Source organism: Podarcis liolepis, assembly GCF_965112155.1.
Source record: "Podarcis liolepis genome assembly, chromosome: 9".
NCBI classification, from domain to species: Eukaryota; Metazoa; Chordata; class Lepidosauria; order Squamata; family Lacertidae; genus Podarcis; species Podarcis liolepis.
In genome coordinates this window covers 50,714,624-50,742,623 of record NC_139564.1, presented here as the reverse complement: position 1 = coordinate 50,742,623, position 28,000 = coordinate 50,714,624, and the positions used below count along the sequence as shown (strand labels likewise).

Sequence of the window (28,000 nt, the reverse complement as noted above, 5' to 3'; positions counted from 1 at the left end):
GGTTAGCAAACTTTTTCAGCAGGGGGCCAATCCACTGTCCCTCAGACCTTGTGGTGGGCTGGACTATATTTTTTTTTTGGGGGGGTGGACAAATTCCTATGCCCCACAAATAACCCAGAGATGCATTTTAAATAAAAGCACACATTCCACTCATGTAAAAACACCAGGCAGGCCCCACAAATAACCCAGAGCTGCATTTTAAATAAAAGGGTACATTCTTCCCATGTAAAAACATGCTGATTCCCAGACTGTCCGTGGGCCAGATTAGAAGGCGATTGGGCCGGATTTGGCCCCCAGGCTTTAGTTTACCTACCCATGTGTTAGAGGACCTTGGAATCCTGAAACATGCAGATGACAATCCCACACAACACTGCATGTGTGTAAACCTCAGTGACTGTCTGTAGGTTTTTAATCACACAGGTAACACCAGATTAGGGCAGCCTACCCAGTTTAGCATCCTGACATTGAACAGCTAAAGTTGGTGTTTTCCAAATCACTCAAAAAAGAGAAAGAGGTAGCTGTGCTGGCCTGCAGCAGCAGCAGCAGCAGCAACAACAACAACAACAAAAATCCATGTTAGGGCAATATCCAAATCAGAATTATTTTAAAAAGTTAACTTATGAAGAATTAGTGCCCAAATCTGCTTGTTTTCATGTTCTTTTTCTGTTACTTTTATATCACATATATTAGATCAGAAGCCTGCAGGCAGAGATTCTGCTTTTTTCACATCTTTGCACAACACTTAAAATTTTAGCTGTTTCATAATGCATAATAGTAACCACAGCAGTTAAAAGTTGTATTTGTCATACTTTACTTTTAAAGTGCCTAAAGGTATTAAGACACTATACAATAATAACCACAGCCTTGCAATCAAAATCAAGGGGGAAGTCGTGACATATTTATCGCTCCCAATGTCTAAAACAGACTAAGAACCTCCTGGACTTCACAGTATCTACACCACATATGCCCACCCCAACCAGTGGGGACGACGACCAACAAATGCATTATATTTTCCACTCTTGACTGTGCTGCACTCTCTTTTCCTGATCGTTCGCCACGCTTCCTGATAAGTCACACATTCCTTCTCCTAAATAAGGAAAAAAGAGGAGTAACTCAGCTGCTTTCTTGCATCAATGTAGCCACATGCCAAATTATTTGTCAGGAAAGCGTAGCAAGGCATGAACTGCACTTCCAGAGACAGATGACAGTGTACTGCAGGAAGGAGGAGTTGTGTCAATATATTATTGTTCCTAAGCTGAACCAGCTAGACAGCATTGTCCCAGCAAGCACTCCCGTTGTGGGTAAACTGGAGTTGTCCCAACATTCATTCAGACTGCCAGCCAAAGTTACTGTTAAACCCCTAATTCTTGGCTCCAGTCCGCTAGGCTGTTTCCACAACCTTTACTGTGAGGAAGGCTGTTCTACTTGGATCGTGGGTACCTACAGTACAGTGCATCTTACCATCATCATAAAACACCAGAAATTCCTCCCTGGTACAATTTCGAATGTCTTGCCCGTAGATCTATTTTTGCCCTAGCTGCTGCTTCTTTCACTACCTGGGAACATGCATGTATATAAGCTTAACAGAGGGCAAAATGAACTACCGAGCATGCCCAAAGTACAATGGCAAAGCTGCTGAAGTTATAGGTAGGTAGCCGTGTTGGTCTGCTGTAGTCGAAACAAAAAAATAAAAAAATCCTTCCAGTAGCACCTTAGAGACCAACTAAGTTTGTTATTGGTATGCACTTTCGTGTGCATGCGCACTTCTTCATATACACAAGTGTGCATGCACACAAAAGCTCATACCAATAACAAACTTAGTTGGTCTCTAAGGTGCTACCGGAAAGAATTTGTTTGTTTCAAAAGCTGCTGAAGCTAGCGAGTGCCACATTAAAATGCTAAGCTGTGGAGTCAGATGGTTTTTGCTTGTTTTAAGTATCCTGTCATATAAGAACAGCTTCTTTCTACTCCTCTTCATTTCTTGGAACTTGCTAGCCCTCCTTTGGCCTCACCTCCTGCACATATTAAAGCTACATACCCAAATGAGGGCAACATGTGGATTTCTATTAGCACATACAAATATGATCGTTATGCAGCAAGTTGCTTTGATTTGGTTATGCAAGTGCTCAAGGTAGATGCCATGGGCAAACAGACACGCAAGGAAACAATGCCTTAACGTTATTTATCTCAAAGTATAAATGCAACTGAAATGGAAAGCAAGCAATTATTTCACCAAATCTTACTGGCTAACAACATATACATTATACAATTCTCTCCCCCCACCTTCTGCCAAAAAGGGGACCATCTGATATTCAATCAAGTCTTAGCTACTGTGGGCAAGTTTTTTTACAAGCACAGTATGACAGTATTTCCAATGCTTCTCAGCCTTTGAAACAATGATGATTAGTTTTAAAAATCATCACAAACAACCATTAGCATCCTACATCTTAAACATTTCTCCAAACTATCAAATTCCTAGAATTACACAGATGGGTTTCTCACTGCACACTGGGATTACATATTGACAATTTTACATCTGTGTTAAATAATAAATTCATCCTGCACATAACTGAACCACCCAAATCCTATCATTCAAATAGCGGCATAACATGGGTCTCTTCTTCCAAAGGTGACCAGAAAGTAACTCCAAACTTTCTTCTCTCCCACATCAATCCCTTTTATCACGCTTTGCCAAAGGAGTTGTCAGCGCATCTTCAATTATGCCAGCACTACGTAGCTATGCTGAAAGCAGCTCATCCCAAACACTGCCAATCAATCTGCCCACAGATAAATCTTAAATTGCTCTCCTAAATTCCCACATCCCACTACATAAATATACATAGAAACCATATAAAGAGTACTGGGGAGGGGGGGTTTCAGTTCAAACGGGAATGAAAATAATCTACACTGCAGCCTTTCAAAAGATCCGAGTTCGTAATCCCAAAAGATTCAAAAGCATTACCTCACCGTCGCTTTGAGACAAACTGAGCATTCACTCCGGGTCCTACCCAGCATTCCCTGGTCCACACAAAGACAACAGAGGTGTGACCAATCACATTGTGGCTAGCAGGCGCTGTTTGAAAGCTCCCTCCCTACACTGCCCATTGACATGCTAGCTGGCAGCCTGCTGAACCTGTCGTCATGGCAACACATCCCAGCTGCTCTCCACTGAGGCTTGTTACATTACTCAGCCCCCTCCTCCCTTTTTCACCACTCACTTTTGCTAATTAAAAATTTAGGCCTATGTTTTGCATGTCGGAAGGAAACAGAAACAAAACACACACTCTCGCTGCGAAAGAGCTAAAAACACACATTTAAAGCAAACAGAAAGTCTTGCGGCAGCCAATCAGTGGGCAGCTGTACAGACCTGGACAGATGGAACTTGTCACTAAAGCTCCTCTTTGTTTTTGTAGCAAACACGCGCAGACCTAAAGATACTCCACCCAGATTCAAACCTTGCAGACCTCCATGAAATACATTTGTTTTGCTTTCTCTCTCTCTCTCTAAAGATACCATTTCTGCTCAAAGAGATTGCGGAGAGTCCTCTGTGTCAACACAGGACCAATAAAATCACAAATTGCCCACAGGATAATCAGGCATTGTGTGGGATAAGAACCTAGTTAAGCCGTCAATATAGTAAGTGAAGCAATGGGCTGGGAGACAAAAGCAGGAGATGGGACAAGGTGAAACTTCCAACATGCAACCACAGGCACATTAACCTGGGAGTGAGTCTCAATGAACAAAATGGGACTTACTCTTGAGTAGATCGAGAATACATGCCGTTAGAAAGGATACAGGATACAACAGTGGAAGATCCTCAGATGTGAAAAAGGAGAGCAAGGATCTTTTCAAATAAAAAAGGGGGCAATAAACATTATTTTAAAAAGCATGTTCAGTGAGTTAAAATACGCATCAATACAAGAAGGAAGAGGAGGAAGGAAGTTCTGTGCACAGCAGATATCTCTGGCAGCAAACTGAGTTCATGGAAAGTCTTGCCTCATCTCAACTCTGTTCAGGATAGCAGTGTCTTCTGTTTTAGCCCATCACTTATGGTTCCATCCTTTCACCTGTTTCTTTGTCATCTTAAAGTTCAACATGTGGTCAAACCACAGCCCAACAGGACAACAAGAAGAACCCGCCAACAGCATTTGAATCAATCTGGCTAACCTGCTCCAAAAAACACCCACCCACCCCCCTCACACATGAAAACAAATTTCACTACAGCCCATCAAAGACAACCAGCCACACCCTAGGCCAACCCCAACCTCTCTCACCACCAAAGGAATACAAGCAAATAGTAAAGAAAACCCACACGCTGACAGAAAATCCGAAGCGTACACTAAGTTGAAGAGAAGCACTGCCACCCAACCCCAACCCACTCACCATTCCCCCCTCCACCTCTTTCTCCCTTTTCTTCCTAATGTGACACTAACGTCTCAAGTAATGAAACTGATCTGTAGAAAGTGTAACTTGAAAAAAGAGACACTGCACATGCTTTTGTAAACCAAGAAATCTTTAGTAAGAATATATTTTTTTAAAAAAGTGATCAAACTACACAGTGACTACATTCACACAAAACATAGAAACTGCTAGACAATCCGACTAGAGGAAATAAGTGGGACCTACACCAGTGAGAGATTTTACTTTCTTGGGCTCCATGATCACTGCAGATGGTGACAGCAGCCACGAAATTAAAAGATGCCTGCTCCTTGGGAGAAAGGCGATGGCAAACCTAGACAGCATCTTAGAAAGCAGAGACATCACTTTGCCAACAAAGGTCCGTATAGTCAAAGCTATGGTTTTCCCAGTAGTGATGTATGGAAGTGAGACTGGACCATAAAGAAGGCTGATCGCCAAAGGATTGATGCTTTTGAATTATGGTGCTGGAGGAGACTCTTGAGAGTCCCATGAACTGCAAGAAGATCAAACCTATCCATTCTGAAGGAAATCAGCCCTGAGTGCTCACTGGAAGGACAGATCCTGAAGCTGAGGCTCCAATACTTTGGCCACCTCATGAGAAGAGAAGACTCCGTGGAAAAGACCCTGATGTTGGGAAAGATGGAGGGCACAAGAAGAAGGGGACGACAGAGGACGAGATGGTTGGATAGTGTTCTCAAAGCTAGCAGCATGAGTTTGACCAAACTGCAGGAGGCAGTGGAAGACAGGAGTGACTGGCATGCTCTGGTCCATGGGGTCACGAAGAGTCGGACACGACTAAACGACTAAACAACAACAACAACAAAACATTAGTGTGGATTACTCATGACATCTTCCAGGATACTCCATTCCAACCCCCTTCCTCCAACCAATTAAGAATTATGTGGCTCAGTGTTTATTGGGCTATATTTTTAGTTTGATTATGTATTTTGTGGTTTTATACTGTGAACCGCCCTGAGACCTCCAGGTATAGGATGGTATATAAATTTAATAAATAATAATATTGGTGGGGTTGCCTCCTTCGGTTTTCTTCTACTTCAAACTTTGGGGCTCTCCCAAGCATGCAGACACCTCTCTCATTTTCTAGTGGCACCATTTGGCTACAATTCTGTTGACAGCATCTGAATTCAATATTGGAGGAAGTGATGACATCATCATGTGCTCAGGAGACTGAAAGTCCCCACATCCCCTAGAGTCAAGGGGTGGCAAACCTTTTTCATTCATCGTCAACTGTTGGAGGTAGGAAGAGGCTTGTCAACTGAGGTACAGCTCATGTGCAAAAATGGGCATGGACAATTGTTTTTAAAATAGGGTAAATTGGAGGGGTGTCCACAAAAACAGTTTGGCATCACAAAATTGCATCATGGGACCCACTGGAGTGGTAAGTAAGAAAAATAAAAATGGACAAAATTGGAGAATACATTCCAGTGGAGTATCTAAGGGAGCAGGGAGTACAAACATCATAACGATTTCAAAAGTGTGTTCTTCTTTAATTGAATGTGGAAAAAAGGTGAGGGAAGCTTTGGCATTACGGTACCACAGCAAAGAACCCAGAGGAGCAGTAAAAAAAAAAAAGTTTTATTTGTTATTATTTTAAATGACACTTTGGGTAGGGGGATTTGAGTTTCACACAAAAACCTCTTGCAGGGCTGAATGTGGCCAATGGTGCAGAGATTAGCCCCCCCTGCCCTAGACATTGTGAAATCTATTTTTATGTAAACATTTAATTGGGCTCCTTTGGTATACAAATACAGTGGTACCTTGGATTAAGAATGCTGCAAACCCAGAAGTAGGTGTTTTGGTCTGTGAACTTTGCCTTGGAAGCAGAACATGTTGAGTGTGTTCCATTTGTAAACTGAGTCCCCCACTGCTATGGGAAAGCACACCTTGGTTTAAGAACTGACTTCTGGAACGGATTAAGTTTGTAAACCAAGGTAACACTGTAAGCTTTAGTAATGTTTTTGACCAGGACAAAATAAATGAAGCAATTTTGGCAAAATCTTTGAATCTCCATCTTCCTGTCCACTCCTAGCTTCTGGCAGCTTAAGTGATAGCCTAACTATGAAGAAGCCTTTTTGCCATGCAGCCTAGGTAAAATATGGAAGAAAGGTACTGACTCTGAAAACGGATTGTAACATAATAATTTTCCAGTCAGAAATGACTGGAAATAACAAATCAAAAATATGACCTAACCAAAGCTTGGGAACACCCTCAAATGTACATGTCAAAATTGTGTCTCATTTGCAGGTAAGTATAATGAACTGAGTATGGTTGATACCTCATAAAGTTCACATTTTTAAAAATTATTTATGGGGAAACTAAGGATTTTTCAGTCCCCAAAAATAATGAGGTAATGTCTGAACTTCACCTGTGAAGGTGAGCGGGGGGGGGGGGGGAGAGATACCTGCATGTATCTTCACTGAGTTGCTGTCAAATGCTATAAATCTGGTTAATATTTCAGTAGTGTTGAATCTCTCATATAAGCAATCATATTTGTGTGTGTGTATGTGTGTGTATGCGCGCACGCGCACGTGTGTGCATGCTGGGAGTTATTTACCAACTTAAAAGACATGCTTTTTTAAAAAGGTTGTCATGTGAACAGTATCTCAAATGAAATATTTGTTTAAGTCAAAGGTCATTTAACAGTCAATCGGAGTGTTTATTTTGCGATACTCATGTTGATTTTTCATCAGAGCACAAGCCAAAAGCAGAACATGTAAACATAAGGCCTGTTTATTGAAACCATTAAAACTACATGTAAGAGACATTGCGATGAGTGCTCATTCATAGTAAGAAGACGACTTCGTGCTGCAGACTGTGTATATCATCAAGACTATAGCACAAATCTCCACAGTGGGGAAAACTTCCCACAGCAGTATCCAAGTAATGAACATCTGGCCAAAGAATGAAATGTGGGACACCCAAGTGAAGAACAGCAGAATGAATCATTTTAGCTGTTTAGAAGCAACTAATGAAGAATAGCGGAGTATTGCAAAACTCAGCAAAATTCACAAGCATACGATAGCAGACACATCAAACACAAGCTTAGAACACTGTGGGAACAGTATTGGTGAACGTGGTAAAGCTGATAAGGTGACACAGAGAAATATGCTTTACCTCCCTCTCATGACTCTAAAACCTGTGAATAGCCAATGAAGCTGAATGTGTACTGATCTGTAGCTAAACTGAGTTGTAGTTTGCTAGTTTGTGGCCCCACAGCTTGTGTCATGCTTTGTCCAAGTGGCCCAACCTTTGTTGACACATAAACTTCATAAACAGATTCTGACTCTGTGGAAATACCGGTACTCAAGCACTTGTTCCTCAGTAAATTGTTTAGACGGGGGTACACATACAGTGGTACCTCGAGTTACATACGCTTCAGGTTACAGACGCTTCAGGTTACAGACTCCGCTAACCCAGAAATAGTACCTCAGGTTAAGAACTTTGCTTCAGGATGAGAACAGAAATCGTGCTCCGGTGGCAGCGGGAAGCCCCATTAGCTAAAGTGGTGCTTCAGGTTAAGAACAGTTTCAGGTTAAGAACGGACCTCCAGAACAAATTAAGTTCTTAACCTGAGGTACCACTGTATTTAAAACTTGATGACTGAGATGTGATGCCACTCCTGTTAAGTTTTGCTGCAGTTTCAATTATATGCATCTTCTGTAGGGTGGTGTCGCCTTCTTTTGACTTTGCACAGTACCCTTGCAGGATATGATCACCTTTCCCTATCCCCTTTTTCTCTAAGGTCATGCATAATTTTAAATACTTCTATCCTGTCACCTCTTACTTGTCTTTTGTCTCAGCTAACAAGTTCCACATGCTGCAACTTTTCCCTAGAGGAGGTGCTCCATTCTCTTGATCATTGCGGTCACAGTTTACTGAACCTCTTCCAACTGTACAATATCCTTTTTGAGCCAAGGCAACCAGAACTGTACACAGCATTCCAAATACAGTTGTGCCACAGATCTGTATAACAGCATTACGATAACATCAGTTGTATTTTTAATTCCTTTCCTATTGACCCCTAGCATGGATTTCACACTTTTACACTCTCAACAACTTCAATGAGGTATCCACTACGACCCCAAGGTCTCATTCCTGGTCAGTCACAGGCAGTTCAGACCCCATGAGGATATATGTGAAACTAAGACTTTCTTACCCCAATATTTATCACTTTACACTTGTTTACATTGAACTTCATTTGCCATTTTACGGCTCATTTACTCAATCTGGAGTCAATCCTGCAACTATCATGTCATTCCGTGTGATACACTGTGTTTTGATGCATTTATCCCCAAACCAGGTTCAATCCAATTTGAGAAAAAGAACAATCTAGCTACATTTAAAGCTGGCAATGGGTACAGAGCTTTACTCGCTACAGTTGAGTGCCTATTTATAAAAGTGTGATACGGAAATAGCCATGGTTAATTTTTTAATAAGGTCTAAAGAATTCATGGATTGTCGTTAATAGTCTGCAATATTCCTAAAATGGTAAAGCAACCCAAAGAGCATAATTTAGTGACTGTAGTGTCCAAAATAAATCTTTTGAAGAACTTACAGAACTGGCAATTCTTGGAAATAGGCAAGTGGGCTAAGTGTGTTGCTTTATCTATCCCATTTCCCATTGCTGAGAACTAACTAGGTCTATATTATGTGGAGGAACATTTGCAGCTTAAAGGCTATGTTCAAAAGGAGATTTCTAATTTATGTTTTTGGGACGTAACAGCATCTTCACACCAACATTTTTTGCAGCCACTTATAAATGATTTGGGGGTATTAAGTGAGTCTTAGGGATGTTCTACCATATAAATTTATCACACCTTGGAAAATTTCCAGAAGTGGATGGAACCAGGTCATAATCTCAACACGCCTGAGCATCCACAAGGTTGGGGGAAATGATGCCACTATCCATCAAAGACATAACTGGGTCGTGCAAAGCTGCCTTCAGTTAATTAAACTAAACACAGAAAGGAGAGGGGAGCTTAACGGGCAGTATTTCTCTTTCAGCCCCATTCAGAACTTTAATTTTTAGCGTTAGGCTAAGCTTTTGTCCAGATTTTTCACCTTAATTTTCAGCTTAATGAAATTAAGCCAGTCACTACACGAGTTCAGAGTGAAATCTGAAGTCTTTATCAGACTGTAAAGATATAAAGCTTTTCTGTGTGTCTCTATTGTCTTCACCCAAGATGAAATAGCAGGCTACAGCATGCATTGAAAAGTCAGTTGAGGATGCATGCCAAATATTTTCAGGAACTAGCACAAGCAACTGAAGAAATGAAATTCACACCATTCTCCCCAGATGAAATCTATACTTGTGTACTGGTGCCTGTGGTAAATCAATTAACACTACTTGGCTCACCTTCCACACTCATTTATGAATTCAGTTTAATCTTTATGCCATACACACATGTGCATGATAATATGGAGGATAAGATCACTACTAAATCCCCTTGCGCAGACAGAATTTGGGGGTGGGGTGAGGGGAAACAATGATATTGCTGCACTGCTGGGTGTGAGCTGACAAACCTAAAAAATGCTGAAATGGATGGAGTAGGTGCATGGTCAGGGAGAACCAAGGATACTCAGAACCCTCTGCTTGCTCAGAGGTTGCTTCTGCTCCCAATGGTGGCATAGTTATTATCTATCAAATAAGCAGTGCCATTTTTCTAGAAAAAGAGGTGCTGGAACTCACCACGAATGCCTCCCTCATTCTCTTAGAACGGCAATGGCACCCACTTGAGAGAGGTGCCAGAACCCACGTCAGAGGTGCCAGAACTGAGCTCCTGTGAGTTCCCCCTGGAAAAAAGCCCTGCAAACAAGTGGTGTAAGGAAAAGCATGCCCAGTGGACTCAGTCCAGAGATCCAGATGACTTTCCCCCAAAGTCACAGTAGAAAACAGGTTTCAAACCACTTCTGACTACCGTGAAGCACAGCACCAAGAATCGAGAAGACCTATAAAGGGAACTGAACTTATTCGCATCACAGAACAACTGTACTCTACTCACTTGTCAAAATAATCAGCACGTAAGAGAGCACCCTGTGCCTAGACTTACTTTCACCCAGGTCAAAGACCCAGTTTGGCATTACACACACCCCTGCACATTTGCGTACACACACAGACTGGGAGCCTCAATGGCGCCCCTCTGGAGGTTTCACGCGGCTAGCCCCACCTACCACATAGCTATGGCTCTGCCAGGATCCATGGTGAAGTGGCACTACTGCTTATGCAAAAATGGCCAAGGCCAACAATAAAGTTGAGAAAGAAGATGCATTACTCTTATGGCATCAACTCTCATCACAATGGTACTGGCTGGAGATGGTGCGAGTTGCAGAGCAAAATGTCTGTAGGGCACATATATGCTGCTTCAGGATGCCAGAGTTTTTTGTTTTGTTTTGTTTTGTTTTTTTAAACAACCCCTGGGACTTTCAAGTTTAATGCTGCAACTAGGGCTCCAGGGCCAAAGCAGGCAGCAGAAGCAAGAAGAACAAGGGGATCACTCCTGAACAACCTTCCCTTCCTCTTTCTTAAGCAGTCTAAAATAAGCACAGCATCCAAATACCCGGGCAACGAAGCATCTTCCCTTCCAAATGCAACATGGAGCAAAAAAATATACTGTCATAACAAACTTCCTTTACTCAACAGGTAAGTGCAGTACAGTGGTACCCCTGGTTATGAACTTAATTCGTTCCGGAGGTCCGTTCTTAAGCTGAAACCGTTCTTATAGTTAGGTGCGCTTTTGCTAATGGGGCCTCCGGCTTGCGGTTTCAGTTCACATCCTGGGGCAAAGTTCGCAGCCAGGAACAGCTACTTCCGGGTTAGCGGAGCTCATAACCTGAAGCGTTCGTAACCACAGGTACCATTGTATTTGATCAAAACAGAACACAGTGAACATACAGATTTCTACCCAAATTGAAATGGAGTGCACTATAGAGAGAAGGAAGGATAGGCTCTAGCCAAGGAGAAGAACAGAGATAGAGACAGCTTCTAAGAGAGTAGTGTGAGAGAGAAGGAAGAGCTGGAGTTTTGAGTCTGGCAATGGTCATTGTGGGACTTAGGAGGCCTGAGAAAAGCCAGGAGCTGAAATCAAGGTGTGTGGGGAAGAGCTTGTGACTAATAAGGCAGCCTTCAAGAAAGTTATACAGCCAAAAGTCAGCAGAGTTGCTGAGAACCTTGAGCAACACTGATGGTTGGACTAGAGTGAAGACTGTAGCATAAGTCCTGAAAGAAACTCAAGAGATTCAAGAGAGAAGAGGCCACAGACCTGGTTGAAGACTGCAAATCTTCAGCACCTAGTTAAGTGTTACCTAGTGAGGAATGGTATGGGGAAATTGGCTTTAGGTGACAGGAACCCTAAACCATATTTGCTATATTATTCAAAGTGATTGCAACCATATAGTGTAAATACATTTATTTAAAGCAACAGTAATAAAGAATAGTGTGCATGTTACCCTATACAAACATCAGCATCTGTCTATATTAATAACCACTGTAAATAAAATAAAATAAAATATAATTTACTTTGCTTTTTCTTTAATATTTGAATCTCTGTGTTGTTTTGTCCCATGCTTATCCATAGTTACTGGAGCGTTCACCGAGAGAAAATTAGTAGTATTGAGATATTTAGTAGCAATGGTAACAAAAGGTTATAAATTGTAAGTAATGCAGCAGAACCATCTTTTCCAAGACAACCCTCATCATAAGTCTGGCAAAACAGGAACTATACTTGATGATCTGATAAAGTTGAAAGTCTTTACTTGGACTTTGTTATTTTAATTCCTGTGCAACTACCTATTCTATGTGCCTATTTTATAGTTTTGTTTTTCAACTTTTAATTTGTGTTTTGTTGTAATGGTTCTTTCCGTTTTATGACATTAAAACATGAATTAATAATAAAACCTTGCAAAGAAATAAAAGAAAGAAGGAAGGAAGGAAGGAAGGAAGGAAGGAAGGAAGGAAGGAAAATAGGTAATAGCTAAGGAAAAAAACGAATGTGCAAGATGCTGCTCAATAACAAACAAATAAGTAGCGGAGGGGCGCTCCCAGATAACGCCAGATACTAAAGTACCACCACATGGCAACTAATAAACATTGTAAAACATTATATGCCAGTGGTAAATCCCTGGGAATCCTTGGTTCTACAGAACCTTTATCATCAGGTTTTTTGCAATGAAAGAAATAGTTAAGGCAGACATACTTACCCTGAGACAACTTTCCCACCGCTACTGATTATCTTCAAGGAAATCTTGGGTGTGTTCTAGTGAAAACACTCATGTAATGATGGGCAATGGAGAGGCTCAACAATAACTTGCATGGACTGGGTATACATCCTATAATTGTACCCTGGAATCCTCAGAAATACATGGGAGCCAAAATGAAAAGTGCTCTTTAAATACGGAAAGGTTGACAACTACCATAATATGCTACTACGTATCAGGTATGAATATTTAGCGCACACCCACAGAACAATACCCAAAGTCACAAAGCACATGTTCCAAGGAAAACTTCCAGGACCAAATTCATTTCAGCTCTGTTAAGAACTGAGGCATCAAGGCATCTATTAAGGCAATAGATGAAATACAGATTGAGACTTGCAGTCGCAGAAATGCAGGTTTGGATCATATACATTTTTCCAGCAAGTGGCAACCAAGTTGAACTTAGTTTTCCTGTTGGAGGTTGTTTATTGGATGATTCAAAAAGTGAAGATGATTAATGAGAAAAACAACAACATATGCTATATGACTCAGAACTCAGATGATTGGGGGACATGCCATAGCAAGGGCACATTAGGACACAGAAATGGAAAATATCGTCTGGCCACTGTCACTGTAGCATTCTTCATGTTAGCTCCTCCATGGTGTGTGTTAGAAAGGAATCAAGTGTCCAAAAGATGTCCAATTTCATCTCATATGGCTTGCATTGAACATCTGCCAGTGTTTTAGCCCCCTACTGATACACAATACATTTATTAAAGTTTACGAGGAAAGATTTTTAAAGTTTCCTTCTTGAATTAACAGCATGAAGATGGTAATGGCAAAAACAGACAAATCAGCTTCTGTGGAGAAGGTGTGTTTTTCAAATCATGTTTCTGAAAACAATCACAGTCTTACTAAATGGCATCATATGTTTAGGATGTGTGCCACTGAGCAGAACTGATTAATGTCTGCAAAAAGGAAATTAAAATAGTGAGAAAATTCCCACATACATCCTGCTTTTTAGAGAATACAAATATATCTTTAACTGTACGTTTGTTTTAAAATCCTTTGCTTTAGACAGACCCTGTGACTAGTGTAAATTCCTGGCTGCATTTAAAGATGTAACATAAGTCTTATTGGTTTTAACAAAGCCATGATATCGTCTACAGGGTTAACTGAGACATGTGCAATTTCCATAGTAACCTCCTTGATTGTTTATTTGCCATTCATTTTTTATGATGCCCTTGAGTGCTGGCAATTCTTTTTCTCTTTTAATAGCACTCAATTATTGCACTTCATCACACCTGGCTAGGAGGTGAATGTAAAATGTATCAGCACTGCTTGGCATTTCGACAAACCTACATGAAACAGATTATGCCCGAAACGATCTTGCATTCCCGTTCTAGCACAGCCATAGCAGCCCAGACAGTTGTGCAATTGAAAAGGAGTTTTATTTTGTTTCTTTGTTGTAATACATTTTATACAATTATAATAGATAATGTTCCCTTTCATTTCTTTTATTAGAGTCTTCCAGTTCATATAGAACAATAGGTGCTTGCATGAGGACTGCATTCAGGTGCAATAACAAATCACTACATGCACCATTTGAAAAAACCAAAACCCCTTTCCTCAGGTTTGGTGAAGATGTAACATTTCTGATTTCCTAACTATGGCTAGGAGATTAATTGCATGCTTCAACTCACATGCTCCCTCCCACTATCTTCATGCTTCTTGATGAATCCTCCTATGCTTTCCCTTTTTGGAGCTAAGCATGGTGCAGAGTGAAATCTTCAATAATGCTACTGTAACTATGGTTAGTTTTTGCAAGCGGAATTAAAAGTAGGTTTGCAAACTCTGCTTAATTCAAACTCCCATATGCATTCCACATATGCCACCAGGAGTTTGATCCTGTGCAGGCATAACATTTCTGACCGCCTAACTATGGTTTGAAAAGTAGGGTTGTGTTCTCAGCTTGCGCTTTCTCTCTTCCTCCCTTCTACTGCCTATGCAGATTTGTAACTTGTCTATACCATTAACACTGACCTAGACATAATGCTGCTACACAAGGTAAGGGACACACTAGATCTCAGATGGCAGGCTTCTGGGGTCTGGATATCACAGTGTACAGTAGGGAATATATGGGAGAATATCATTTAAGGAAAGCAACCACAATAACATTAAGAAAAAAGAAAGTGCCCTATCGGAGCTTGGAATTTTTAGTTAGTTTGTACTAATGGGTTTTTACTATTGCTGTTCATTTTAAGTTAAATACTACTCTGTTCCATTTCTGCTCCTGGTCACCAGATCTGCTTTCCAGGTGACAAGCAACTAACCTCATCATGTACTTTATTTAAATGGCTGCTGACAACTAAACTTCTCATTTTGCCTTACTGCAACTGATTTTCCTCCACAATGTTTTTGCTGCACCTCACCTTTCATAGAATCATAGAAATGTTTGAAGGGGTCCCAAGGGTTATCTATTCCAACCCCCTGCAATGCAGGAACCTCAACGAAAAATCCATGCCAGATGGCCATCCAGCCTCTGCTTTAAAACCTACAAGGAAGGTGAGTACCCCACCTCTGCTGGGAGTATCTTCCACTGTCAAACAGTTCTTACCGTTGGAAAGTTCTTCCTGATATCTGGTCAGAATCTCCTTTCTTATACTGTAACTTGAATCCACTGGTCCAGAGCCTAGTCTCCAGAGCAGGAGGAAACAACCAGTTGGATTGGCATTTGTATTATTTTATTTTGTACAGCATAACAATTGGTTTTTAGATGAGTTATACATTAGAAACAAGATTCACAAATCAGGTTTTGTAATTAACGACACTCCAGAGCTAGAAAAAGTAGCAAAATGCTTTTCAGTGAGCACCTCTAGGATGGTGAGAGAGGAAGTTGCCTTATACTGTACAAAAGCATCTCAAGTTGCTTAGTATTGACTGGCAGTAATGTCATCCAAATGCCACTGTTTCCGACAGCAGTCCTTCCTAACCCTCCCAGTGTGGATTGTATCTTTCAACAATGAAGTTTTCCACCCAGTATTAGATCCAGTACAGTGATACCTTGGTTTACAACCATAATCTGTTCCGGAGGTCCGGTTGTAAACCAAAACAGGTTGTAACCCAAGGCGGACCTCAAAAAATAATGGGTTGTAATCCAAAAAAAGGGACACGCACTTCCGGGTTTGACGTGGTTGTAATCCAAAATGGTTGCAAACCAAGGTACCTATTTGATGCAATTCACCACAAAAACTGAAAAACAAATACGAACAACTTTCTTAATACTAAATTCAAATGGTTGATCTGGCACAGAGGCAGTGTTGACCTGGTATTTATTGGCAACAGTCCCTCCCCTATCCCAGTTTAAAGTAAATCCTTATGAACAAGGGCACTGGATCCCACCTCAAGTATCCCAGACCACTGAATTCCCTCAAACATATTCGTGTGTTGTTGTTTTTTAAAAGAACCATAATTAAGAGTGTGTGTTTTTAACAAAAACACACAAAAGGAGATTAATAATCCAACACTCCTTGAAGGTAGATCTGTTTAGAAGGGGAGCCACAATTGTATAAATAAACACAAAAAGTTTATGATGATATAAATTAAATTAAATTCTGTAAAAATTACATTAAATGATATATATTTCCTTAAACTCCCAACATAGAAATGATACATGTATAAGAAATCAACTCATTTATGAGAATGACTACTTCTGAGGTTTTGATAATTTGCCAAAAAATAAATTAAAAAAGGCAACACATACAACAGAAAATTTGCATGGTTTACCCTGAAAATTATTTTTGAGAACAAGGCCAGAAGCATATAGATAACTTATCCCAGGCATATCCAAACTCCGTTTCAGGACACCTTCAATCCTAAAAAAAAAAGCTCAACAACTTACAACTTTGGCTGGCCCTCACGGCCCTTCAATTCCTCAAATCTGGCCCTTTTTGGAAAAAAATTGGACACCACTGACTTATCCTATGCAGGCACATCCAACTCTCCAGAGACTGCGATCTGCTCCCATTATAAAAAAGACTGGCAGTAGTCTATTCATTGTCAGTGGAGGGAGGATGGACCAGAGTTTTTTGGGAGGGGGACACCAGCGTTGTTGAGCTTCTTAGTTTCCTTTAAATCACTCACCAACAGCTAACGCCAAACGAGTGCCAAACTGACAAAAAGGAGCAAGAGGGCGGAGGGCAGAGACATCCATTCCCATTTTTTTAAAGTCATTTTTTTTAAAGATAAGGATCTCACAATTGACCACAATCGACAAAGAACACCAAGATCTACCTGTAGATCGCGGTCGAACGGTTGGACATGTCTGCTATAGTGTGTTGATCCAGGTATTCTTCCCAGTGTTGTGAAACTCCCTCATCCCATTTGTTCCCTTCAGACTATATGGGGAGCGTGGGCTGCATGTCAGGGTCACCATGCAACCATGGAACTACATCACCTCTGACCTGGCTAATCAGGCCTTGAGAGCACCAGTATTCCCTAGCAGCCCACATACATGGAAACCTTATTCTTGCAAAAATTAATGTACTATTGTGAAAAGTGAAAGAACTCTAGATTTTTGCTTAGCACCCTATTGCTATTCAAACTACTGCATTCAAAACTGGGGGGGAAATCAGGTTTTTTAGACGTCAGCTCTACAGAGCATTGGGCAAGGGATGGGGAAAGGACTGTCAAAACTGACAAGAAACACTGTCAGAATTTTAAGTGCTTGGGCAACTATCTGACCAGGGTTTCACCCGCCCCCAGCCAACTGTATGGAAATGATAATGGAATAAAACCAAACCATCACACACACAACAAAAACTCAGGCCCACAGAACTTTTCCTCATTATATTAAATATTACTTATTTGACGTTGAAGACAAAGTGGACAAAATTATTGCTTTTACATTCCAAAGCAATAGCAGAGAATTAGTTGTTCTTATAAAACAAAATCCCATTCACTAAGAAGTTTCATTTTGGATACAAAAACACAATTCTGCATCATACATATATAAAATTCTGTTGCCATGCTACTAATAACTAACCTCCTTCCCTTTTCTTTCATAAGTAATCCTTCAAGTGTGGAAACCACTCTGTGTAAAATTGCAGGGATTCAAGTTAGGACGTCTGTAACCCTTAGCAGCCACTGAAGCTGCAAACGTGACACCAATGGCAAGTCCAAAATAAGCTGTGTATTGACCAGTAACTGCTACTGTTTGTTCCCTTTCAGTGGCAAAGGAAAAATACATTAGGATGACTGAAAAGGGTAGATGCAGTATCTCTACTGACCTGAATAACAATCCATTAGAAGTTGACATGGCAGCACAAAACAACACTGAGACACACACACACACACACACACACACACACACACACAAAATAGACAGACACCATCACTCCTGCAGCAAGGGAGCCAGCAGATAACACTGCTTCTGTAAGTTATGCCAGCCATCTCTGTTCCATCTTGTAGCCAGTGATTAATCACTCTCCAGCAGAGCAACTCATGCAATGCAGACCATGGAAGGGGGGGGGCGGGGGACGACACCGTGGGAATTTTACGCCTGGTTAGGAAATCTTTTCATCTACCTGAGAAACTGAAAGTGGTGCAACCAATGAAGTGGAAATACAAGACAGTAGTTTTGATGACTGGATGTGTGTGATGGCATCCCAAGATCTGCAACAAAATATAATTGTTCTGTTTATTTAAACAATTTATAGAGATTAGGGAACTTTTTACATTATCAGTAACTAAGTAACTAAGCCCATTTTACAGCTTGGAAGGCTGATAAATAATTATGGGGTCTAATGAGACACAGATGTAAAAGCATGACTCTAGCATCACATCTGACATGTTAAACACTAGAACGAAACAGACTGTGTCTAAGGCTCTATAAAAATATTTTTTAGCTACTATTCACATTTATTCTAGATGAAGCATTTTTTGGTCCCAGTTCCTAACCACTGGAATAATGCATTCAGACATTATGGCAACTACCGGTACTTAAAAACTTACTAGGTGGAATGGAAATCCCCTGTAGCCTTCGGTCATGTGAAAAGGCCAGTCTTGACAGACTCTAGGGTTGTGCGCTCATCTCACTCTAGAGGCCGGGAGCCAGCGCTGTCCGCAGACACTTCCGGGTCACGTGGCCAGCGTGACGAAGCTGCTCCGGCGAACCGGCACCAGAGCAGCACACGGAAACGCCGTTTACCTTCCCGCTATAAAGCGGTACCTATTTATCTACTTGCACTTAAGAGTGCTTTCGAACTGCTAGGTGGGCAGGAACTGGGACCGAACGACGGGAGCTCACCCCGCCGCGGGGATTCGAACCGCCGACCATGCGATTGGCAAGTCCTAGGCACTGAGGTTTTACCCACAGCGCCACCCGCGTCCCTAAGATTACTTTAGGCCCTTGCAATAAACAGGATTCATCAGATTCTACAGGAAATACTTTGCCAGCATGACAATTGATTGACCATTATCTCCCTTACACTGGTGCAACTTTTTCAGCTCCAAGTGCAGTGCTGGCAACATATCACAAGCCATCACTCCTTTACACGCAGGCAACCCCCAATTTGCACTGGGGTTGTATACTTGATCATCGCATGCATCGGTGGAGTGCATAAGCCCACCCTCTTCCAGGTCCAAAAACCACCTCTGCATGCATGGTGGCGCATGCTTAGAATGCGTGCAAAATGTTCGTTGCCTGTATATCTTGGTTGCAAATAAGCATAGTAGTTTGCATATTGCCTTTTGAGAAGATAAGCCAAAGCCACATCCTACATTCTAATTCTCTGGTGCTGTTGCTTATGCAGCCAGAACAGCCACACACAAGCGGGTCATACCATCAGTCTCAAACCAATGAGGAAATGGGAAATGAGGACAGAGAAAAAGAGATACAAAGGTACCCTCCTTGTTCACTTGCTCTCTCGCCCTCACTTTGGGCAGCCTCCTGTTTGAGCAGAGAGAACTTTGAAGCTTCCTCCCAATCACATTCAAAATTTTGTGCAGCCACGTTTCAAGTTATTACCATTTTTCACAACTGTGACACTTGTGGCCACTGTTAGAAACAGATTCCTGTGTTAGATGGACCTTACTTATGCAGAAAGGCTCTTCTTATATTCTTATCCTTATGGGGGCAGTGTGATGTAGTGGTTGGACTAGGACCTGGAAGACCAGAGTTCAAATTCCCCCTCAGCCATGAAAGCTCAGGGGGTGACCTTGAGCCAGTTGCAATTTCTCAATCCAACCTACCTCACAGGGTTTCTGGGACAATAAAACAAGGGAGGGGGAGAGTACAGAGGAGGCCACTGTGAGTTCCTCCAAGTCAACGAATACAAATGCCACACATAGAGGAAGCTTTAGACCAGGCTTCTTCAACCTTGGCCTTCCAGATGTTTTTGGCCTACAACTCCCATGATCCCTAGCTAGCAGGACCAGTGGTCAGGGATGCGGGGAATTGTAGTCTCAAAACAACTGGGTTGAGGAAGCCTGCTTTAGGCTCTCCCAGCACAAGAGGTGTTGATAAATGCCTGTTTGTGTCCCACGTTGCCTTGAGAGTATGTACATCACGATGCAGACTCAGGGTTTTCACCTCCCCACTAAAAACAAATGGTTGCACAGTTGTGCTTGTAACGACATAGAAAGAAGACTTGTTTAAAGAAAAGATTCCAACAATGGAGAATATGCATGATAAATGGCCAAGATTATGGAAAGCAAGATTTCTGTCCAAACTAGTTGAAGGAAAAGTCTGTACCTGTTTTGTGTGATACAAACTTGCATGTAACAAAACTGAAAGTGAAGCACTAAACGGAACAGATCGCTAAGTATGCATTACAATGTGCAATACCTTGCACAACTATCAGCAGCAAATTGTACAAAAACAGTACAGTATTAGATTATTTTCTGCTGTGCCTTTAAAGGTAAAATCATCAGAACCACAAAGGGGGGTGGGGAGAGAAAATGAGAATTCCTGCAATTAAGAGCTGACAGTTCTGCATGCCTAATACAGAAAAGCCATCTGCGTGGCATATCTCATTACAACACTAACTTCCAAAAATGTAGAGCAATTTAAACCTCTAAGCCACTGAGCTTTAGCAGGAGACAAGCATATGTGATTAGAAGTATACTTTTTTCACCATAATACCTTTTTAAAAAAACACTTTAGGCACAGAACTTCCTAACAACACAAACAAATGCGAATTTAAAACTGAGTGAATTCTTCTGGATATTTGCAGTAAATAATTGCTTTTTACATGGTTACATTCTTCTGTGGTTTATCTACATCTTGAGCACTATTGATAGCCAAAAATAAACAGATTTCCATTTCAAGAATCAACTAGGCAGTTAGTTGCCTTTGACAGTAGAGGTCAAACTAGTGGGCTGCTATGGGTCATTCTCCTAGGGACCAAGGGGGAAATTCCCATGTGCAGTATAATTTCTATTGAGACTATATATATATATATATATATATATGCAGGTTTTGGTGTCCTCGGGTGTCTTCCCGTGTAAAAGTTGGGGTGTCTAGGCGACGTTTCGACGAGGTCTCACTCGTCATCTTCAGGCTGGTGCTTTCGGCTTCTTGTTACTGGAACAGAGCGGGATCTCAGTGTTTGAGTTCCTATAAATACTGTAGAGGGGTGTGGTGTATTGCCTCAAAAGTTCTGGGCAGAGGGGAAGTTCCCAGGCTAGTGTTCTTTTCTTCTTTTGTTCCTTAATTACTTGAGGGATATCTTGAGTGATTACTTGAGTGATATTCTGAGTACCACTTAGGTGGGTCATTGGGTGTGGATTAGTTGCTAAAGCCTTCGTGTCTTGACCTCTTGAATTTGTGAAGAGTTTTTCTGAGTACCAGAATATCACTCAAGAAATCACTCAAGATATCCCTCAAGTAATTAAGGAACAAAAGAAGAAAAGGCACACTAACCTGGGAACTTCCTCTCTGCCCAGAACGTTGGAGGCTATACACCACACCCCCTCAACAGTATTTATAGGAACTCAAACACTGAGATCCTGCTCTGTTCCAGTAACAAGAAGCCGAAAGCACCAGCCTGAAGATGACGAGTGAGACCTCGTCGAAACGTCGCCTAGACACCCCAACTCTTACACGGGAAGACACCCGAAGACACCAAAACCTGCATATATATATATATATATATATATATATATATATATAACACTGCATTATTACAGAAAGGCTATTTTAAGCTCTTGAGAGTCCCATGGACTGCAAGAAGATCAAACCTCTCCATTCTTAAGGAAATCAGCCCTGAGTGCTCACTGGAAGGACAGATCCTGAAGCTGAGGCTCCAATACTTTGGCCACCTCATGAGAAGAGAAGACTCCCTGGAAAAGACCCTGATGTTGGGAAAGATTGAGGGCACAAGGAGAAGGGGGCGACAGAGGACAAGATGGTTGGATAGTGTTCTCGAAACTACCAGCATGAGTTTGACCAAACTGCAGGAGGCAGTGGAAGACAGAAGTGCCTGGCGTGCTCTGGTCCATGGGGTCACGAAGAGTCGGACATGACTAAACGACTAAACAACAACAACAACAATTTTAAGCTGATTTAATTACTGAACATGAAAAATACTTAAACAGACCAACAAACCAACCTATTTCCTAAGATTTTCATGCTTCACTCAGATTAGGTGAATAAATGCAGTAGACACCTCACAGAACTCAATACTACTTTGGGCCAGTTAAATTCTTTATTCAGGAACTATTACTGGTTCACTTGGCATGCAGAGATTCCTACTACATAAAATCCATAATATAACAAGTGCTATACTGATCTGTGAGTCTCAGTTATTTGAGTGATGGGACCAGCAAGCTGAAGCAGTACACACAAGAGTTAAATTTCCTCTTTGTGTTGGGAGGCTTTTGTTTTAAAATAGTAGACTATTTTAGATATGTCTACTTGCAAATATCCCTTTAGTTCAAATTTAACAACATGATCTCACCCATGTTTACATAGAAGTAGCCTCAATGTATTTCAATGAGTTGTACATTCAAAAGTGTATGTGCTTGACACTAAGAAAAAAAGATTATTATACTGAATCAGAGGTGAAGCCCTAAAAATTGGTGAAATTAAGAACCTGTACAATGCAATAAGAAAACATAAACCGACAAAAACAGCACACAGAAAGATAAAACAACAGTATTATCAAATATTAGAAAAGAGAAAGAAATAATAAATTTAAGGTCTACATGTCGTTCACTTCTGCATACTTCCAGAGCTGGTGCAAAACTAAAGCTGGCTTTGGCATTATCTGAGGCAGTCTTAGGGATCTGTAGTCCAAAACATCTGGGAGGCACCAGAATGGGAAGGGCCGATCTAAGGAACTGGATTTTTCTACGAGATTGTGCACCCCTTCCACTAAGACCCTCCTCTTTCCACATAATGTGGTTGCCATTTTGTTTGCAGGCCCATTCAAGGTGCGCACAAGCCTTAAAAGACTTACCGGTAGGCCCCAAATATCTGAAAGATTGTAGCTATCCCCACCAACCCTTTCAGGTGTTAAGATCTGCAGAGCGAACTTTCTGGGAGATGGCTTTCTCTATGGAATTCCCTCTCCACAGAAATGTGTCTACAATCTTCACTGCACAGGTGCCCCCAATTACGCACGATCGACTCACGCACAACTACATGTCCACACGGCGCCAGGAAATAAATAAATTGATTCAAACCAGGAAATTGCAGGAGGGAGCTGGAGAGTCAATGTTTTATAACCACTGTTCTTAGGTTTGAGAAAATCAGAAATGTAATGTGGTAGGGTCATCTGAACAAAACATCTTTGGGAAAAGTTAACTTTTCTTATAGAGTGTAGAAAAGTGGGAATGAAAGTGCTGCCTATGAGTGAACGGAGCTCATGTGTATGATTTAATCATGTGAACCAGGTAACTCTTCAAAAGGAAAACGATGAGGTTCTGGTTTGGTGACCCACCCACAACCAAGTTTTTAGAATGAGTTTTTAGTGAGTGTAAAGACATAGGTCGGGGTTTTTTGGTTTGTTTGTTTTACACTTACCAGTTCCACGGATGCGCTTCAGAAAGCTAATAAATTTTACAATATTCCAGGGTAAAGAAAGCACACAGTGACACCTACTAACATTTAGAATGGATTGGCAACCCATTTCTATAAATTCTCTCACCACTTTTATCTCTGCCTGAAAATAAACAGCAGCATTCAGTTGATATGGATGGTTGCAGGATTTTATAGCCTTTCAACAATGCTTTCAAAACAGGCCATTTCTACAGGCAGCTTTCTAGAGTACCTGCAGGATAGGACTAGGTAGAGAGCTACAAAAGCGCACAAACAGAGTACAAATGCCTACCTCACACCTGGCCATTGCTGTTATTTTCGAGTGGCTAGTCACAAAAAAAAGGATCAAATTAGTTACTACCAATAGTGACTTAAGGAGCAAAACTGTTACCAGTGGCAAATAAACTATAGTTCCTATCACCATTATACAAGTAGGTATATTAATTCACATAATGTCAGGGAAATACCATCAGCTGTTTAAGCAGAAATAACTGCACAGGTTTACACAGCAGAAATATTAAAAATGCTAAACCCTCACAAGTGAAATAACAGGTATTATTATTACAATTAACAGTATGTAATATGAAAATGTCCATAGTGTTAACCCCAGAAAACTACATATATTTTCACAGCAAATCTTAGTACTGCTAAACTAAGCAGCTTGAAGGGAGTGATGGAAATAAAATTGCATGACACAGAAGAAGAGTTCTTTTGGAATCTGCGTGAACTAATTTAGAAGGGAATGTATGATTATCTGAATTCTATAAATATGTATGATTATGGTCAGTTGGAAGGCTTCGCGTTATAGTTTTTGGGAAGGACAAGAACTGATTATGGGATCTGAGGTTAAACGCTGAAGTGCCGCAGTATCACAATTAAGTCAGTAGAATGCAATTCCTCAGATAAAAGTTGCTAGCCAGAACATAGTTGTGGGCTATCTAGGGTTGCTGTATTTAAAAAAGTGAAAATCCAAAAGTTTGGGAGGGGGGCTTCCCTGTCTAAGGCACAAAAGTAAATGGTTGATGTAGGTGCTCAGGTCGTTGGGAGTTCTCAAGCTTGCAGATGTTGGGCAGCTCTGAGGCCAGGTAGCCGTTGCTGAGGGGTTTTTTTGAGAAAAGCTCCATTAAAAAATGAGTTTTGAAGCTTTTTAAAGGATTTTCACCAGAAAACTGGCCACATTGCCATACATCTGGGTTTTCCCTGACATTTTAGCAATTTCCGGAAATTCCACCCAGGCGCCATTTCCAGCATTGGAATCCCACATGTATGTGGGGAAACCCGGATGTATGGCAGCCCCAGGGCTATCTGTGCTCTGCAGATTTAACAACAAAGGTAAGGAGCAAAAAAAATTAAAGACAAATGGTTAGTAGTGGTGCTTTTTCCCCCAGAACAGAATTTCTTCACTTATACTGCTGTGCAAACATCCTGAAAAGATACAAAAAAGTATTTAAAATCTTAGAGTGTTCTCTGGAGAGAAAATTGAAATGATTTTGACTTCTGCTGCACTTTTGCACCAGATGAAATCAAACTAAAATAATATGAGCAAGTGGGTACAGTGCATCATGAATTACGTTGACTAGAGGATTACATTAACAAGTCTCTGGGCAACACCTAGAAACTTTGGCCAAAACACCTCCCATACAGAGAAAGCAGGCCTGCATGCATTGTGTCAAATAGCTTCTCCTCAGAAAAATAATTCAGGAGAAATGTTATAGACTACCACCATTGTCACTCCAAATGAAAAATAAAAGGAATATTACCACTTCTGGAAAAACAAGGCATAAGAGAACTTTCTCAGTTTGAAAGGATACTGATTGGTTGTGCAGCAAGTGCAAGAGATATTTATTTTCTTCCCCTCCCCTTCAGTCTATAGACCCTGACCCTGCTCCCTGCCCTAAAAAGAAACCCTACTTCTGGATAAGTTCTGAATATGATGCGAGACCAATGTTTTTTAGCAAATAAAATTTGACAGACTGGCTGTATAGGATTCCCAGTGTTGGCTAGACACGGCCAACACAAAAGAATAAGCTTGGACTTAGAAAACAGGAGACAAACTCTGAAAAGGGAGGAGGAAGAGTGCACTCTGGAAACAGAGAACCTTAGGTGTTGAAAAATCATTTTTCTTCTCTCGCCCAAGTTAATTTCCTTTCTTATAACTGCTAGTGCCTAATCTCCACTTTCTGAGGGACTCCTCTCAGCTGAAGTCACAAAGGAAAAAGGAGGCAACTGGAAGTTCAGGGTAAGTATGTTAACCCTGAACACATGTTGCAGAATGAGATGACAGAATTCTATCCCAAGGCGGTAGAGTGAACCATACTATTTCAGAATGCAGGTGGGAGATGTCATTTTAAAATCCTACCTCACATTAATCGTGCCCTCTATTTATTTCTTTTTAATAGTACAACAGGAAGAAAGGTTTTAGACTAGTCATTTCTCTGTGTCATTCTTGTGCTTGCAGGGAGTTTCACATATAGGGGAGCTGTCAACTATCTGTCCACAATCCACCCATGTCATAACTCTAGCACTGTATTCTGGTGCATCTATAGTATGTCAAGGATTACAAAAACTGACAGTCCAGCCTTACCAGAAAATTCATATGGGAAGAACTGGTAAAGTCTTGTTTTAGGACTGTTCTGTACTTATATTTTCACCAGTCATGGGCATTAGCAAGGCAATTCTCAGAAAGTATTCAGTAGGCCAAGTTCTCTTTGGCCTGTTAAACCACATTAATATTCAGCTTTGACTGTGACTAATGTTAATCTACTGGTAAACTCAGTATTCACACATAACTAGTGATTAAAACTAATGGGACTCAAATACATGCATCAAGGTTGGGAAGATGTCCCTTGTGTTACAATTTTTCTCTAAATCCAATAGGAACAACGTGAGTATAGAAAGCAACTATCTTTCACCTATGAATTGCACAACACCAAAGCAGATTATGCGCTAGACTCAAGATACTTCATTTCAATTTCAGCTCTTCTTCCTTGGACAAATTGTTTCTTGATTATTCTTGAGAACAGCAATAGCTTCCTCTGCTCAGTACCCCCCATCTCCTAGTTTTTGGATTGGAAATAATAGAAATGCAGAATTGTACAATTGTAAGCGACCTCAGGGGTCATCTAGCCCAGCCCCCTGTAATGCGGGAATCTCAACTAAAGCATCCGTATTTAGTTGGAATCTCCTTTCTTGTAGCTTGAATCCACTGGTTCAGGTCCTACCCTCCAGACTAGCAGAAAACAAGCTTGCTCCGTCTTCCATGCGACAGCCCATTATAAATTTAAAGATGGCTACCATATCTCCTCCGTCTCCTCATTTCCAAACTAAACATACCCATCTCCCTCAACTGTTCCTCATATGGCTTGGTTTCCAGACCCTTGATAATCTTTGTTGCCCTCATTTGTACACGTTCCAGCTTGCCAATATCCTTAAACTGTGGCACCCAGAACTGGACACAGTATTCCAGTGTCAGCCAGCTAATAGAATAAAGAACATCAACACTTTGTGGGCTCTGATTATCATACTATTTCTCTAATTGTTTAAGTCTGTGGTTCCCAACGCAGGGCACACACCCCACAAGAGGGCAATTTGGATGCCTGTTTAGACCATGTTAATGGCCTTTCAGGCTTCCTTCACGTGAATAGGAGTTTGTTTTTTGAAAAATAAGAATTATAAGTCATGGGGGGGGGGAGGCATCAGGATTTTAGAGATGCTTAGGTGGGGCATGGCCAAAAAAGTTGGGAACCACTGGTTTAAGTCAAGCCCTATGGTCAGTTTATATAACTGACAAGACTTAGGCAATATGCCTCATAACCTGGTATTGGAAGGAAATCAGAGGTGCATTTGGTACAGTTACTCATGTTTACCCATCTTGCAAGGATTATTGGCCCTATAGATATTGTTGGATGTGAAACTGAGCTAGCAAAGCAACCAGGACAAAGTTTCCCAAACTGCAAGCTTCATTCAGTTGGTCTGCGGCATGTCCACATTAAATTATATTTTTATGGTTTATTTTATTTCTTATACTGTCTTTTATTGCAATTTTATGGAATGCAAATTGTAATACAATAAAATACAGTGTAAAAAAAAGAAGCAATAAAAATTGAATCAAAATTCAATTACAATCATACAGCATCTAGCACAATGCATTGGAATTTCTGCTACAGGCAGAAAAGCATGAAGTGGTCCACCTAGACCAGGGGTCTGCAACCCGCGGCTCCAGAGCCACATGTGGCTCTTTTACACCTTTGCTGCGGCTCCGGGGCGGATACTAGTGAGGGGAGGAGGCGCATTGTGCACCCCGACACTCCCCACTGTGGCGGGTGCTGT

At 41.1% G+C, this 28,000-nt stretch overlaps 1 protein-coding gene across 7 annotated transcripts in view; it reads right to left on the bottom strand.

Moving 5' to 3' along the window:
• Positions 1 to 28,000, bottom strand: part of STOX2 (storkhead box 2) — a 134,460-nt gene that overhangs the window by 34,831 nt on the left and 71,629 nt on the right. The window contains exon 1 of one of the 7 annotated variants that reach the window (XR_014515819.1): positions 2,963 to 3,138. The exons of 5 other annotated variants lie outside the window; for them this stretch is intronic. The gene's annotated coding sequence lies outside the window, so the exon portion shown is untranslated. Of the gene's footprint in view, positions 1 to 2,962; positions 3,139 to 28,000 lie in introns of those variants that run through there. One more of the 7 variants, XM_083459826.1, reaches the window with a different exon arrangement.